Raw genomic sequence first — 15,362 nt, forward strand, 5'->3', positions numbered from 1 at the left:
TCAGTAGCCCTCCTAATGCATGTAAATTGTTATGCAAATAAGCCACAGCACATTACCCAGGCAGGAAACAAGAATATCAACTCCATAATTTACAAGATGTCCAGAATCCCACTTGATAGTGGTATTTGGGGTTAGAACCCTGGCTGTTCTGGGCTATGCTGAGCTAGGGCTTTGTGCTTCAGAAAAGTGGGTCCTTAATGTTAGACATTTTAAGAGGTTTTCATTTCAATATTTCTAGCTATTTGTATGGTAAGGTGAACAAACATTTTTAATTATTCTAACTATTGGTAACCCCATCCATCTAACCCCAAGACATTTTTTTCCTTTCACTGGGATTTATTCCTGTGTTTATTACATCCTTTCTCCTCTTTCCTTTTCTCCTTATTCCTTCCTTACTCCAAAAATGTCATGAAGTAGAACCATATGATCAAAGGACAAATATATGAACTTCTTCATAAGTTGGTTTTTTTTAGTTAAATGAGAAACATTACATATCACTTGCATATATAGGAAAGAAAATAAGAAATTGTTTTTCAGTTAACAAAAGTCCAAAAGTCTATTTTCTCTTCTCCCCAACAACCTTTAAAATGGAAAAAAAGAGAAGCAGCTAAGTGTTGAAGTGGTTGGCATGTGGGCTGTGAGCCCCAGGTCAGGAGCACCTGAATTTAAATCTAGCCTCAGATATTTACTATCCTTATGACCCTGAGAAAATCACTTAATTCAGTCCCTCCAAAAACAAAAACCAAATGCTTATAACAAATTACAAAGTTAAGCAAAACAACTCTCATATTTATCTAATATTATGTCCTGAGTCTGTCACCTATTTCAGGAGGTAGGTAGCATATTTTACATTAGTTTTCTGGAATTGGGGGTGGTCATTATGTTGAACAGATTTCTTAAATGTTTCAGTTATTAATCTTTAAAATTTTGTACTTTTTGCATAAATTGTTTTAATTTCTGAATCAATTCATGCAGATCTTTCCAGGGTTCCAGGTTTCTCTGAAAGGGTCTCTTTCATTATTTTATGCAGCAAAATATTATTCTAGTACATTCATATAGCATAATTTATTCAATCATTCTCCATTTGAAAGTCAGTCTGTTTCTTTGCCACCACACATACACACATACACACACACACACACACACACACACACACACACACAGAAATAGAGACATACGTAGACACACATACAAAAGAGCTAATACAAATGTTTTTTTTATATTTAGGCCTTTTTTCCCTTTTTATCTCTTTTCTATTTGGGTCTAGTAGTAATACTGCAGGGTCAAAGTATATACATAGTTTAGTAATTTTTGAGGCATAGTTCTGAGAGACCAAATTGCAGCCCTGTCAATGATGAAGTATGTATTTTTTATTATTATTTCTCAAAGTCACTCAACATTTGAAATTCTCATTTTTGGTAAACTTTGCCAAATCTGATGGGTGTGCTTTAATTTGCAATTCTCTATCAGTGATTTGGAGAATTTTTTATGTGTCTATTGATAGCTTGGATTTCTTCCTTAACCAGCTGCTTATTCATATCCTTTGAACATTTTTCAATTGGGATATGAGTCTTAGAATCGTAGAATTTTTAGAGCTTGGAAAGAACCATAGAGTACATCTCTAACAAGGTGTAATGATTAGGGCTTTGGCTCCCAACTTTGAATTTAGAGGGTGTTGACAATTCTTGCCAACTTTCAATAGCATAACAATAATAGAATTCAATATCTAGTTAGCAAGACTAAATCATTAAGATAGGAAGCTACCAAATGATCAGCTGAGATGAAGATTTCCCACCCAGCTACTCATGTCCTAAGATCTATTTCCAAACTATCACAAGGCAATATTCTGCTATCCCCTTCAACTGAAGACACACTTTGCATTGTTTGCCCTAAGTATAAATCCTTCCTAGTTAAATCTCTGTTACAATGATCTCAACCCACTTAGTATGAACTAGAGACTCAGAAATATTAAATTATCACGTCACTAATTAGTAATGAACTAATGAAACACTCCACATAGGGATTTTCTGTTCTCTGCTAATCCACATTTCTTATATGTTGCTTTCCTTTCTGAGCCTCCCAATCACTATGTACTAGATGATAAATGTCCCCTTCACTTTAAGAACCAGCAGCACATTAAAGATCTCATCTCTAACTTAGGTACTATCTTTGTGATACTAGAAGGTAATCACCTTTTTGGGATGTAGTTTCTTCATTTGTAAAATAAGAGGGCCAAGATAAAGATTTATCTTCCATTCCAAAATCCAATTTTCTCCTTATCATCTATCATTTTCATCAATAAATTTTATCAATAAATATTTGGGACTTCCCCTTCTCCTACATTGCAGGTATTCATTTTTCTAGGTTCACTTAAATATACCTTGCATTGCCATATATGACATTTGAATAATTCCGTGGTCAACAGATTGGAATAACATTAAGAACTGAAATTTACCAAAAGTCTATCAATCATACTTTGAGAGCCACTGAACTAGATTACTGAAGCAATAAAAAACCTAATGACTGCCTCAAGACATAAAGGAATGGTTGTATCTACTATCCTACCCACTAAGGGATTTAGGGGACAAGAACCCAATCCCAAAGTCCAATAAGACAAATTCTGGAGACATAATTTTTCTTTGTTTTAGATGGACCAAAATAACCTTTTCTTCTGCTTCAACTCTCCCCAAATCTTGCCTACTTTTTTTTTTTTTGTGAAGCATCCTTTGCATGCACCCACTTCTAAATCTATATTTCTGACCTGAACTTTTATCCAAGCACCATTCACTTTTTGTCAGTCATTTCCAAGGCATACACACTTAAATGCCTCTGGATTTAAAATGTCTAAAAATGAACTTGCTGTTACTTTCCCCACCCAATACGTGAATTGAGCTCAATTTCCTCTCTTCGGTCTTTAGATTTGGAAACATGTAGTTTATTTTATTTTTTTTTTCATATCCTTTCTGATTCAAGCTCAGTCACATGAGATGATATCTGTAAAGCATTTAGTACAGAGCGGTTACATAGTAGGTACTTAATAAATGCTTGCCCCTTCCTCATCTTAATCCTTTTTAAAAATTCAACTCAGAGTTGCCCTTTCAACTATATTTCTGTTCCCACTATTAGAGGCCAGATCCTCTCTCATTACCTTCAAATTAAGATTCAAATCAATTAAAAAAACAGTTGTCTTACATCTACTTTATAAGTACTACAAGAAGGAGTAACAGAATGCTAGGGCAAATTCAAGCATGTTCCCCCTCATTGAAAAACTTATAGTTGAGTAAGGAATAACAGTAGTGCTTCCCCTCCCTTCCTTCCATCTCTTTTCCTCCCATCTGCCTCACATGGCACTGACAGATTAATCTTCCTAAAATCTCACTTTCACAATACCACCTATTGGCTCAAGTCATACAATGACTCCCTATAGCTCATTGGAGGCAGTTCAAATTCCTCAGCCTTGCATTCAAACCTTTCCATCAACTAAGCCTATTTAAGATCTCCAACTTTATTTTTCATTACTTCCAAAAAGATTCCCTTCTCCTTCAATTAGGTCATTTCTATTACCATCCTCCAATAATCCCTATCTCATTCATTCCTTATGACTTCTGCTTTTCCACTCACTTGATATACCCTACATTCATCTTTCCATCAGTCCAATTTGTGTATTTGCAATCAAGGTCTTTCCCCCAAACTAATCCTGATACCATAATCTTGCATTTATTCTATTCTATATAGCACAATTTACTTCTGGATCACACAATCATACTTTTGCTTACATGTTATATTCAAATGGTTTTAGTCATTTCAACTATTTATGTTTCACCTCCCCCACAAGATTTTAAGTAATTTGAGAGCTGGGATCATGTCTTTTATTTTCTTTTTATATCCTCTGCAGTGCTTAGTATGGTGCTTAGCACACTGTAGGCACTTAATGTGTGTGTTGAACAAAATAATATCACAGAAAGCTCCCAGCTCAGATCACAGTTTCCGTGTTTAACCCAGTGGGACTTAGAAAATTGGTGGGAAACCCTCCTGCCAGTTTTCCCCAATTCCAGGCAGGACTCGAGGCTGTGTCATTTACCAAATTATCTCTTGCCTATGAGCTGAGCAAAGATGGCCTGGAAACCGCTGAGGGAGAAATAAAGATGGAAACTAGCATGCTTGTTTTTAGAGTCAATTTTCTGACTATATAACTGCACTTAAAAATTAAATTTGCTAAAGGCACTTCAAGTACTTTACTTGCTAACACTTCATTACAAGGTACTTATCAGTAATAAATCTGTGGTGCCTATGTTTAAAAAACAACAACAACAACAACAATGAACTTAGAACAAATGAAAAAAAAATGCTTTCTCTTCTTCCCACTCTTTGTTTTAGTTCTGGGAGGAATACAGAATTTGGAGATAAAAGGATTAAAGGGATCAAATTATTATGAATGAAGATTCTTTTTCTGAGTACCTAAAATGGCAAACTTTTCTGTATCTTGTTAGATAGAACTTAAGGTATTCAAAGCATACATTAAGTAGAGCTTATTTAAAATGTACATACAGTCAATTCTTCATAATCCATGTAGAGTTTATCTTAGTTTTGGATTATGTATGACAGTTTTTAAATGCCAGGTTGACTTCTCCAGCTACTACCATGCCCCTGGGCCAGCTCCCCAGCTGCCAGCTGATATGCACTCAGGGGATGCAAACTAATTGCAATATTAGCCCAAGTAAAACATAATTAAGAAGGCAAATCTGTAGGTTTTTTTTTTTTTTTTTAAGATGAGGAAAGTATTCCCATGTTTAGGTCAAATATTTAACATAATCCACGCTCCACATATTTTCCATTATTGGTGAATAATCCAAATTTGACACTATTAATAATAATACTATACATTTGTAGAGTTCTTCAGGTTTCTAAATGTGCTTTTATCTATTAGCTTAGAGCAACCCATTTTGTACACTCTTTTCTTCAAAAAATTTGTTCTTGCCGCCGAAGGTGTCAGGGTTCTATTTTCCCAACCCTCCATTCTCATTTCTATCTTCTCTATTTTCCTCATACTATTTTCCCTATTTTCCTGGATCCTTTTTCCTCCTCCTCCCCAAGTACATCATCACTCTGATAGCTCCCTGAAAGCCTACTTCTTCCATGAAGCCTTTCCTGACTAGATTAGCTCATCATCTTAGATCATAGACTCAGAGAATGTCACAGCACTAGAAATCTTAGAGATAGTTGAAGTAAGAATACCATAGTGGAAAAATAAGACCTGCCAGCAATGCTAAACATAAAATGCCTTTATTGGGCACATTTTAAGTTATCCAAAACTGGTTTAAGACTGAAAACGGAGCAGTCAGGATTAAGAGCAGAGATCTAGAAGCAGCAATCACAATGGAAGGACATGATTAGGATAGCAATGGACATTTTCAAAGTAGAATGAAGCTTTATGGTTAGAGACATCACCAGGGATTTAGATATGATGATTTTCAGGCCATGATGGGAGGATGAAGGAAATTCATAATGGTATAGTCAGAAGCCACGTTCTGGCACCCAGGTCAACAAAACCCTTGTCAACCACCCATGTTCCATAGCTAAGATACTTGTTTCTTACATCACTCCATGAACTAGTTTTAAAATGGGGGAGAAGGGGGAAAAGAAGAGCCTCATTGAAGCCTTTCTCATTGAATACCAAATTTTGATATTATATGCAGAAAGGCTGCATGAAACATGGGAGTTTGTAACATGGAAGGCTCCAGGAGTAAATAATTCCAGAAAAGGAGGATGGTACCATCATGAAGAAAAGAACGCAGATAATCTGTCACAAGGAAGGGAAGGTCCAGAAAGTCAGAACGTTTTTTCTGGATGATGACAGCAATTGTTTAATCTAGTCCACTCATTTCACAGATGACAAATCTGAGGGCCAAAATGGGAAAGAAGTTGCTCAAAGATTTACAAACCATTAACAGAACAGAAAGTAGAAACCAGATTCTCTGACCTATAGTATGTAGGTCATTTTGTCAATCCCATAATATCTTTTTTCTACTTCTGGGTTATTGATGATAATGAAGGGGGGGTGACATTGATAATAATGCCTTGCCTAAGTTTTTAGAGCAGGAATTGTGTCCTATTTCTTTGGGATCTCCTCCAATGCTTTTCATAAAACCAGGTTCACAGAAAGTGCTCAATAAATATCTGTGAATTAAATCATATGAACTCAATGGCACAGATCAGATGTGACCCTAGGAAGATCCACACAAACGAAGAAATACTTCCTTTCTGGAGACTCCTGCTTTTCCTAAATCTTCATCCTCTTGATGTTAAGCCTTCAAAGATCAGGCCAACACAGTCTGTAGGAAAGTGCATTTTAAAATATGTAGGCAACATGACAATGGAGCTGGGACTACAGGGTGAGGCACATGTTTTGTGTTGACTGGAAAGCCTGGTACATAATGATAGGTTCCTGTAATATGTCTAAAAGCACATTGGCATAACTTCAGGCATAACATGATTTAATTGTTACTGACACAATTGCTGTAGAGTGGAGAGTACAGCTCAGAAACTTATGAAAGAAAGGAAAAGACAGACTGTTCTTAGGAGTCAGCTTGGGGAGGGAAGAGGAGGCAAGGAGTTTATAGGTAGCCTAGGGATCACTGCTTCCTATTCTGAATAAGTGCTTCAAACTGGGGGTTAAGGGGAAGCAGCTTTGTATCTAGAAAAATCCCTATAGGGTAGCCCAAAGCTGTTTGCCTCCTTACTCTCCCACTCTGTTCTGACTGAAAGGAATTCCACAGAGACCCTGTCTATCAATCCCATCTTTGGCAGCTAAATGAAAGGGACAGCATTTTTTTTTCTTGAATTTTAAAGATAAATTAATAAATAAATGAAAAATAAACTGAGAAGCACAGTTGAGCCTGGTCTTGTGTTTCTAATAGAATCATAAATGCCAGAAAGTGCTGAGAATGATTTATTATCCTGTTATTATAAGTGACTAGGAAGCTTTCGATAGAGTCCTTGCTAATTTCTAACAGCTGCATTAAATCAGAAACTCTATTAGCTATTATAGAATCATCATCCCGTACTCCTGCAAATCAACTTGAACACCTGATGGGAGTTTGGAGCTGTGGGTTACCAGAGTTGGTAACCTCATCCTTGGCCCCTAAAAGGGACATAAAAAATGCTACTTAAAGGTGGCATGATGCTGGATGCATCAATGGCTGGAGATTAATAAACCAAATGGATAAGCAGTTTTCATAAAAAGAAGATTCTCAGGAGGGGAAATGTCTACATGGCATAAGCCCTACTCCCTGAGAAAATACTGATTTAGGCTTTATTCATTTGTAGGCTTCACATTATCTTTTTTTTTTCCTTTTTGGAGGCAATCTTACCCAGGGTCACCCAGCTAGTAAGTATATTATCTTGAAATAAGTAAATCTATATCTTTCCCTCATGACAGCAAATCCAATAAATCATAGGATCATACATTAATTGGTGTTTGCTCAGTTCTCAAGATGGGAAGATGGGGACAAGAAATTTACTTTCTAAACATTTGTCATTCTGTCTTGAAAATTAAATTTAATGTTTTTAATTAACACAATTATTACCTTTCCCTCTCATCTCCCTCAGTATTGACAAGAGGTGGGTAGCATGCTTCTTCATAGGTCCTCCATTTTCTCAATTGGTCGTTGTATAGATTAGTTTTCTGCTGATGTCTTCAAAGATGATTCTCTTTACAACATTCCTGAAATGGTAGAAATATTCTCTTGGTTCTACTCATTTCTTTGTTATCATTTCATAGAAGTCTTCTCAGGTTGTTGGGTTGCTGCTATTTTTTTTTATTATTTTTTAAACCACTCCTTTCATATTTTCTCCATTTCCATCATTAGCAACTCACTTCTTTTTCAGGAGTCTCTGTACCTGAGATTTTTCCTAAGAGAAGCTCTCAAATGCTCACTTTTTAATAGTCACTTCCTGTCTTGATCTAATACACAACACCATGCCTGGAACAAACTACTAACAACAAAATTTAGCACAACTGGATTTTCTTGCACAAAGTAAATAAGAGTTTTCTCTGGGCATGTAGTAGAAGCCCAATAATGTCAGTCTGCCTTTCTGTACACAGAAGGTAGTCTGATTAAGAAATTCACTATAGAAGCATTGTCATTACTGCTGACGGTTTTCTGAAGATAGAGATATTAAAAGTAAAAGCACCAGTAGTAGGCCTTTTTCTTCCGAAGTCATGGGATTCAGTAATTCTCTCTGCAGGTAAGAAGAGACCCCTATACATCCTATAGCTAAGTGCAAACATCATCATCCTCTGACCTACAACGTCCAGTCAAGGTTCAGAAAGAGCACGGGTCTCTGATTTCCCATTATGAGCAAAGAACATTGAAATCCAGAGAGGGTCTTCTGTCCTCCTTTCTGTTTTTGTTCAGCAGCAGAGTCACTCTTGTCAAACAGGCTGTCCTTTGCCCAGTTCCATGGCAGTGATAGTTTGAAAGAGGGTAAAAGGAAGGGGGAAAAAAGACATTAAAAAGAAAATGTCACCATTTCCAAATGCCATATTTTTTGACAGTTTCTCTTTATGTTGCAACAGCTGCTTAACATGACAAATGGTGGCTTTAATAAAAATTCACACAAGGAGATACAGCCCCAGAAAATGAATAATGGAGCTTTCTAACCCGACACGTTGTGGAACATATTCACCCAGCGATGAATAGCCCCTTGGTGACAGTGTGTTGTTGCTTGCTTTCTGACAAACTCCTTTGGAAGGTAGTTGGATCCTCCAGATTACTGGACTCTGGGGACATTTCATGGACTATGATTCTATCAGGTTACCCATTTGGGGAACTTTAGGTCTGACCAGTGTCAATGACCCCTTACTGAAGCAATTGGAGCACAGTACACAAAATCCAAAGGAGGAGAAAAGATCAGCAAAGGAGACTGTGGGGACCAAATATGGTACCACAAAAGCAGGTACCAAGGGAGAAGATGATGATGATGGCAGGTCTGGGAAGAAAACAGACAATAGGGACAGGTGGCAGGGTGAACACAAAGTACACCAGATTGTTTTCATCCTTGGGCCTTCAGTAGACAGGACCTCCCTGGAGGTTTGCTAACCATGTGTCTTTACACTTCACTTACCATCCTTCACCTCAATGCAATCTCAGAAAAGAAAGGACTATGCTATTGAAAAGTGGACAAAGGAGCTGCCCTAGGGCACTCTGCAAAACAAGTAGACAGAACAACAAGGCCAATAGGAAAGAGGGTGGGAACAATAATCTGGGCCTGACTGCCTTTCCTGAAAAAGAAGAGTCTGTGAGAAAAGAGAACCTGAAGTCCTTTACTCAATGCAGATTATTGTGGCTTGCTTGTTTTTGTTACTGTAGACTTTCTGGGCACTTAAAATCCACTCTAGGCAAAAAAAGAAAATAAACAAATGTGGGGGATGGTGAAAGGAAAAGGAAAAAGAAAAATATTGGGTGAGAGAAAGAAGTTGACCAGTTCAGTTACCTTGGCATGAAAGGAAAGGACAGGGATGGGGCAGATAGAAATCAAGTCTCTTGAAGTAATTTTTCTTCACTTCAACAGGAATTATAGGCCATAAAGATCTCTTTTCTGTGACTGATTATCAGAAATAAAGGACAAAAAAGTCATGGTTGATTTTCAATCAAATCAAATCAAATACATATTTGACACAACATGAGTTGTGTATGTTTATTGTGGAAAGCATAAGCTATTTTCCTTGCCCTCAAGGAGCTTAAAATTTTATCAGGAAGACATTTAAGGAACCAATAAAGTGATATTTTAGGATTTAAATATCATTCAGCATAAACAGGAAAGAGCAGTTCAAAGGCTGTGCCCATTGAATTTTCAAACATGCAATGAGGGAGTAAATCATGCTAAATTAGAGTAAGAAATTGAATTTGATTTAAAGTTTGGGACAGTCTGTAGGATCTGGAAGTGGGTCAAGTAAAGGGGGCCTCTATTCAAGAGAACATCAGGTTTGTGTGCATGTAGATGAGGTGTTCTATAAGGAAATCATTAAAAGTAAGACTGGGTAAAAGGAATATAGAAAACTTGGGGGGAGGAGGTTTTATATATATATATACAATTTCTCAGATAAAATATTATAAATACACATCTCTAATACACAGATAATTTTGTCAAATTATAAGAATATGAGTCATTTCCCAGTTGATAAGTGGTCAAAGAATATGAACAGGCAATTTTTCAATGAAGAAATTAAAATTGTAAATAGTTATATGAAAAATACCCTACATCATTATTTATTAGAGAAATGAAAATTAAAACAACTTTGAGATCTCTTATAACTACCATTGGTAGAAGGGAAAAATGGCAAATGTTGGAGAGATGTGAAAAAATTAGGACATTAATATACTATTGGTGGAACTGTGAATTGATCTAAACAGTCTGAGAGCAATCTAGAATTGTATTCAAAATGATAAAAATATTGTATACACTTTGACTCAGCAATATCACTATTAGAAATATTTGCCATAGCGATCAGGGAAAAATGAAAAGAACCAATATGTTTTAAAATCTTTATAGCTATTCTCTTTGTAGTGGCAAAAAACTAGAAATTCAGGTATTGTGCTTTAATTGGGCAATGGCATAACAAATTGTGGTATATGATTGTAATGTAATACTACTGTACTGCAAGAAATACTAAGCTGGGGCAGCTAGCTGGGGCAATGATTAGAGCACCAGCCCTGAAGTCAGGAGGATCTGAGTTCAAATTTGACCTCAGATACTTAACACTTCCTAGCTTTGTGACCCTAGGCAAGTCACTTAACCCCAATTGCCTCAGCAAAAAAGAAAGAAAGAATGAGATAGTTGATTTTAGAACAATTTGCATGAAATAATGAAAAGTGAAGCAGAACCAAGAGAATGATATACACTTAAAAGCAACGTTGAAGAATAATTATAAGTATTTTAAGAATATTACAAATACTCAAATGAGCTACAAAGGAATTATGAAAAAAGATGCTATTCACCTCCAGAGAAAGAACTCATAAATAGAAGTTTACATATTATGATTTTACACATATTTATAAATCTGTGTCAAATGGCCTTCTTTAATGTGGAATGGGGAGGGAAGGAAGGAGTCAGTTTGACACTTAAAATGTAACAAAAATAATTATTTTTTTAAAAGGAAGTTAGACTGGGCTGGGGTGGGGTGGGGAATGGAGGAAGAAGTGGGCCAAACTGTCACCTGCATGTCTGGGTTTTACCAGAGAGTAAATTTCTGAGTAATTTCCAACTTCTAAATTATTTGTTAAAAGCATTAGTGGGCAGGGGTCACTTTAGATTTAGGGCAAGAGGAAGAACTTATTTGACTAGCTTAAAATAGACAAAATGAATGCAAAATAAAGGACAGAACTTCAGGATATATAAAAAGGGAGCAGGATCTTTGTCATAGATTAGAAAGGAATTTAATAGTGTGAAATCAATATTTCCTTGGGGAAGAACTACAAAACCAAGGAGCTGGCGATGGGTTTTTTTTTTTTGTTGTTGTTGTTTAAAGATTCTACTTGGTGGAATATGGGCTCAACCTGGAAATAGCCCTAGTTTTCCATAACAGAGAATGGAAGATACCTAAATTGGAAACGAATGAGAGGAAATTCATTTACAATTAATAACTTGCAATTATATTTCAATAGATCAAATATATGGGTATTGAGGTCCTGGGTTACTAGGTAGGTTTGGTAGAGAGATCCTGAAGTTCTGATAAAATTACAAGCTGAGTCAAGTAGGGAAAGGCACTAATGGGATCATTAGTCCCACTCTGTGTGGAGGTCATCCTCACCTTGCTGTGTTCAGCCAAAATCCAAATTATGTCATACATGGGAATTAAATTTCCTCTACAAATCTGTGGTCCATACCATCTTTGCTGAATCCTTTTGGAGTTTAAGCCTACTGGCATTCAGCCTGTGTATCTCCTCTCCCCCTTGCCAGTACCATGCAGTCTTTCCTCTCATTCCCCCATCATGCTTCATGGTGTCTTTTGCATCACAGTTAACTAACTCTGCTAAACTCCTCTATGGATTTAGCCTGCCAACTAAGGGCATATTCCAGTCTCATGAGGTGTTCCTTTGTCCTGATAAATTAATAGTTCTACTAGGGAACTTGTCTTTCTCATTATTAATTGTTACATATTCTTCCAATTCTATTTCACTTTTACCTTTCCTGGTGTCTCTTTTATCTCTTCATTTTGTCTGTAACCTCTTCTCCTAAATAAATCTATCTTAATGGCCATTGTGAATTCTTCACATGACTGAATCCCAACATTTGGTGCTGAACCCCAAATGCATCATTTGGAGCTAGGAATTGCTATCCTGAACAAATCATGCGTACTCCTCCATTGTTCAGATCACCAATTATTTTTAGTTCTTCCATCTTCTGTGACTCTCATCCATGTTCTCTCATAGATTCCCCCAAAGACCTTCTATCCAACAGTATTTCTTTTATGTTTCTTTAAAAAATGTCTTAATTACAAGCATACCCCTCTCTTACCATTCACCAGTTCACCTCCTTTTATGACCATATGCTACACCGTGCGGGTTGGTCATTTTTGAAAATTTGCTGCAGCATCCTTATTCTGATGATGCAATTTTCTAATGCCCTTCGGGTCACTCACAACTCAAATTCTTTAGATTCTAATGTATTCTAAGATTGGAAGCCATAGACTATCACCGAAAGAACATTAATGTTTTGTTTTAATGGGGCTTTTATGTTGGAGAACAGCTTGAGGCTATTAAAAGTATTGAGCACAATACTTTCCTCAGGCACAATTCAGCCTACCCTCTTCCTTCCTATTTGATTCTGCACTCTGCTCATTATTCATTGGTAGTGATTGTCCTAGATAGCTATGTGTTTATATACTAAGTCAGTAGACTAGTAATATCCTATCCTATCATATCATAATCAGGACAAAAACAGTTTTTTATCCACAGAGTTTTTCAGGTTTGTTAGGCCAATCTTTTCCAATTTGTCATAGATTTCAGTGATAATGCTCTGTGAGAGACACAAAGCCATGCTGTTAACAGTGTTATCTGGTGGACCTTACCTTTTATATGGAATCTTTCTTTAATTTGACTCCTCTTTAGGGATTCTCTTATGAGATGAGTTTACATCTTTTGTATACATTTGCCATCTTGTTCTGCCTTTAATGATTGAGACATTACTGAACAATTATTTATATTTGCATTTTTTAAAGAAAATTTTCAACATTAAAAAAATGTTCTTGCTGGAAAAGAATCTCAAAGGTTGCATTGTATTCTTTTTGGGAAAAAAATGACTTTTTTAAATATTAGGAAATCTTTTACTAAGGTATATATTGATATCGTCTCTTAATTTAGTTTTAAGAGTCTTGTAATTTTGAGAGGTTAAATGAGTAGCCCAGAATTACATGGCCAGTATGTGTCAATAATAGGACCTGAACCCATTGTTCTTCTACTAAGTCAAGTATTTATCCTTTCTGCCAGGTTGGCCCTCAAAGAATTTTTAAGTCAAAGGGTTGGTAGATATTCATGTATTCTATATAAGTTATTTCCTGGGATCCGTGATTTACATTCTACTATTTGACCACTATGCTGCATTTCTCCATATGGTAAAAAACCAAAAAACCAAAAAAACAAACAAAAAAAAGCAAATAATTATAAGTTTCTAGCCTAGAGAAATGAGCTGATCATTTTTATATAAATAAAAATTAAGCAATTTTTTTTCTGAAAACAAAAGAATAGATTGAATGGTGTACCAAAATCACTTATGTTTAGAACACTATAAGGAGAGACCCCATCCTATCTCATAAACTAGTAAGAGCATGAAGAGACCCTGAAGCACTCACAAGGTAATTCCTTGTGTGAAAAACTACTCTTTCACTTTTTATTCCTGGGGTAGTGATAACAAAGAAAGTATTTGATTGTTGTTATGTGATAAGATCATAAAGCAATGAATAGCAGCTTACATTTATATGTTTTAGGGTTTTCTTTTATTTTGTATATATTACACAAATATACATTAATTGATCCTCATAATAACCATGCAAGTTGGGTAGCTCCAGTCTGTAAGTTTCAGAAGAGGGAACAGTCTCAGAAAGGCTGTAACTGGCCTAAAGTCTTTTAATGGCAGAGCAAAGATTTGAGTTTGGTCCTCTGAATTCTAAACTTTTGCTACTAGAATTTCACATCTCATAATTTCAGTATAGCCTTTCCCTATTCCCATTACTGACTGCTAGTCAAAGACACTTTAGTCATTTTCTAGCTTATAGTCCATATTTAGTGGTGCAATCTTCTCGTGAATTGCCTTAAGGCCTGAAATTCTCCTAAGATTCAAATGGTTATTGAGGTTCCTATCCCTTCAATGATTTCTCATTAGGTTCAGCTCCAGGCAAAACTGGAGGCAGTCAAAGTTTTCCTTTGTTCCTTCCACTTCAGGTTTCTCCTCAAGCCTACTTCATGGTGGTTTTCCATTTCTACAGGACATTTCCATTTAATCCCACTAAATTCAACATATTTATATCTTAAAAGTATTGTGTGCCTAGCATTCTGTGTTAAGCACTTGGGGGAGATAGAAATTTTAAGTATCCTTCCTGTCCTAGCTGAGCTTACATTCCACTGTGTGCATGTGCATATAAGAGGGGAAGGGTGTGTATGGGGTGACATCACATCTAGGTAAATACATGATTATCTGAGAGAAGTGCACTATCTTCTAGAGGGATCAGAATAGACCTGTCTGGCAGGAGCTAATTTAGGAATTGAGCCTCTAAAAAACTAAACCAGAAAGAGGGTATGGTTCAGATATAAACTTGGGGCAAAGTTAATGATCTGATGCAAAGGTGGAGTATCAGGAGATGCTAAATTCAGAGAATAGCAACTAGGCAAAGTTGCAAAAAGGGAGAACTTTGGTTAGACTTTAGAATATGAATAGGGGAGTAATTTTAATAAGCCTAGAAAGGTAAAGTGAGGCCAGAGGATGAAAGGTTTAAAATTTTCTTTAAATCTGAATCAGAGTCAACAAGGATTTACTGTAAAATCCTTAGTTCAGGGAGTGACATGCAATTCAGCAGTCACCTTACTAATTGCTTTTTACATTCTAGGCACTATACTAAGTATTAAAGATACAAAGAGAATGAAAACATTCCCTGACCTCACAAACAAAAATTACTAATCTAACATGTACTTCAGGAGGATTATTTTGGAAATAATCTAGAGCATGAATTAAAAGGGGAAAACTAAAAAAAAAAAAATGATGTGATAATAGTGATATATGAGTAATCACAGAGACCAATCATTTTTTATACAGACCTAGAATACATACGACCAATATTCTTTCTGTCTCTGTCTCTGTCTCTGTCT

General features: G+C 36.1%; 1 protein-coding gene across 2 annotated transcripts in view; it reads left to right on the plus strand.

The window, feature by feature from the left end:
• The window catches only part of OPCML (opioid binding protein/cell adhesion molecule like), a 1,489,737-nt gene that overhangs the window by 725,288 nt on the left and 749,087 nt on the right, over nt 1-15,362 (plus strand). The gene's annotated exons all lie outside the window — the stretch shown is intronic.

This window comes from Sminthopsis crassicaudata, chromosome 3, assembly GCF_048593235.1.
Source record: "Sminthopsis crassicaudata isolate SCR6 chromosome 3, ASM4859323v1, whole genome shotgun sequence".
NCBI lineage: Eukaryota > Metazoa > Chordata > Mammalia > Dasyuromorphia > Dasyuridae > Sminthopsis > Sminthopsis crassicaudata.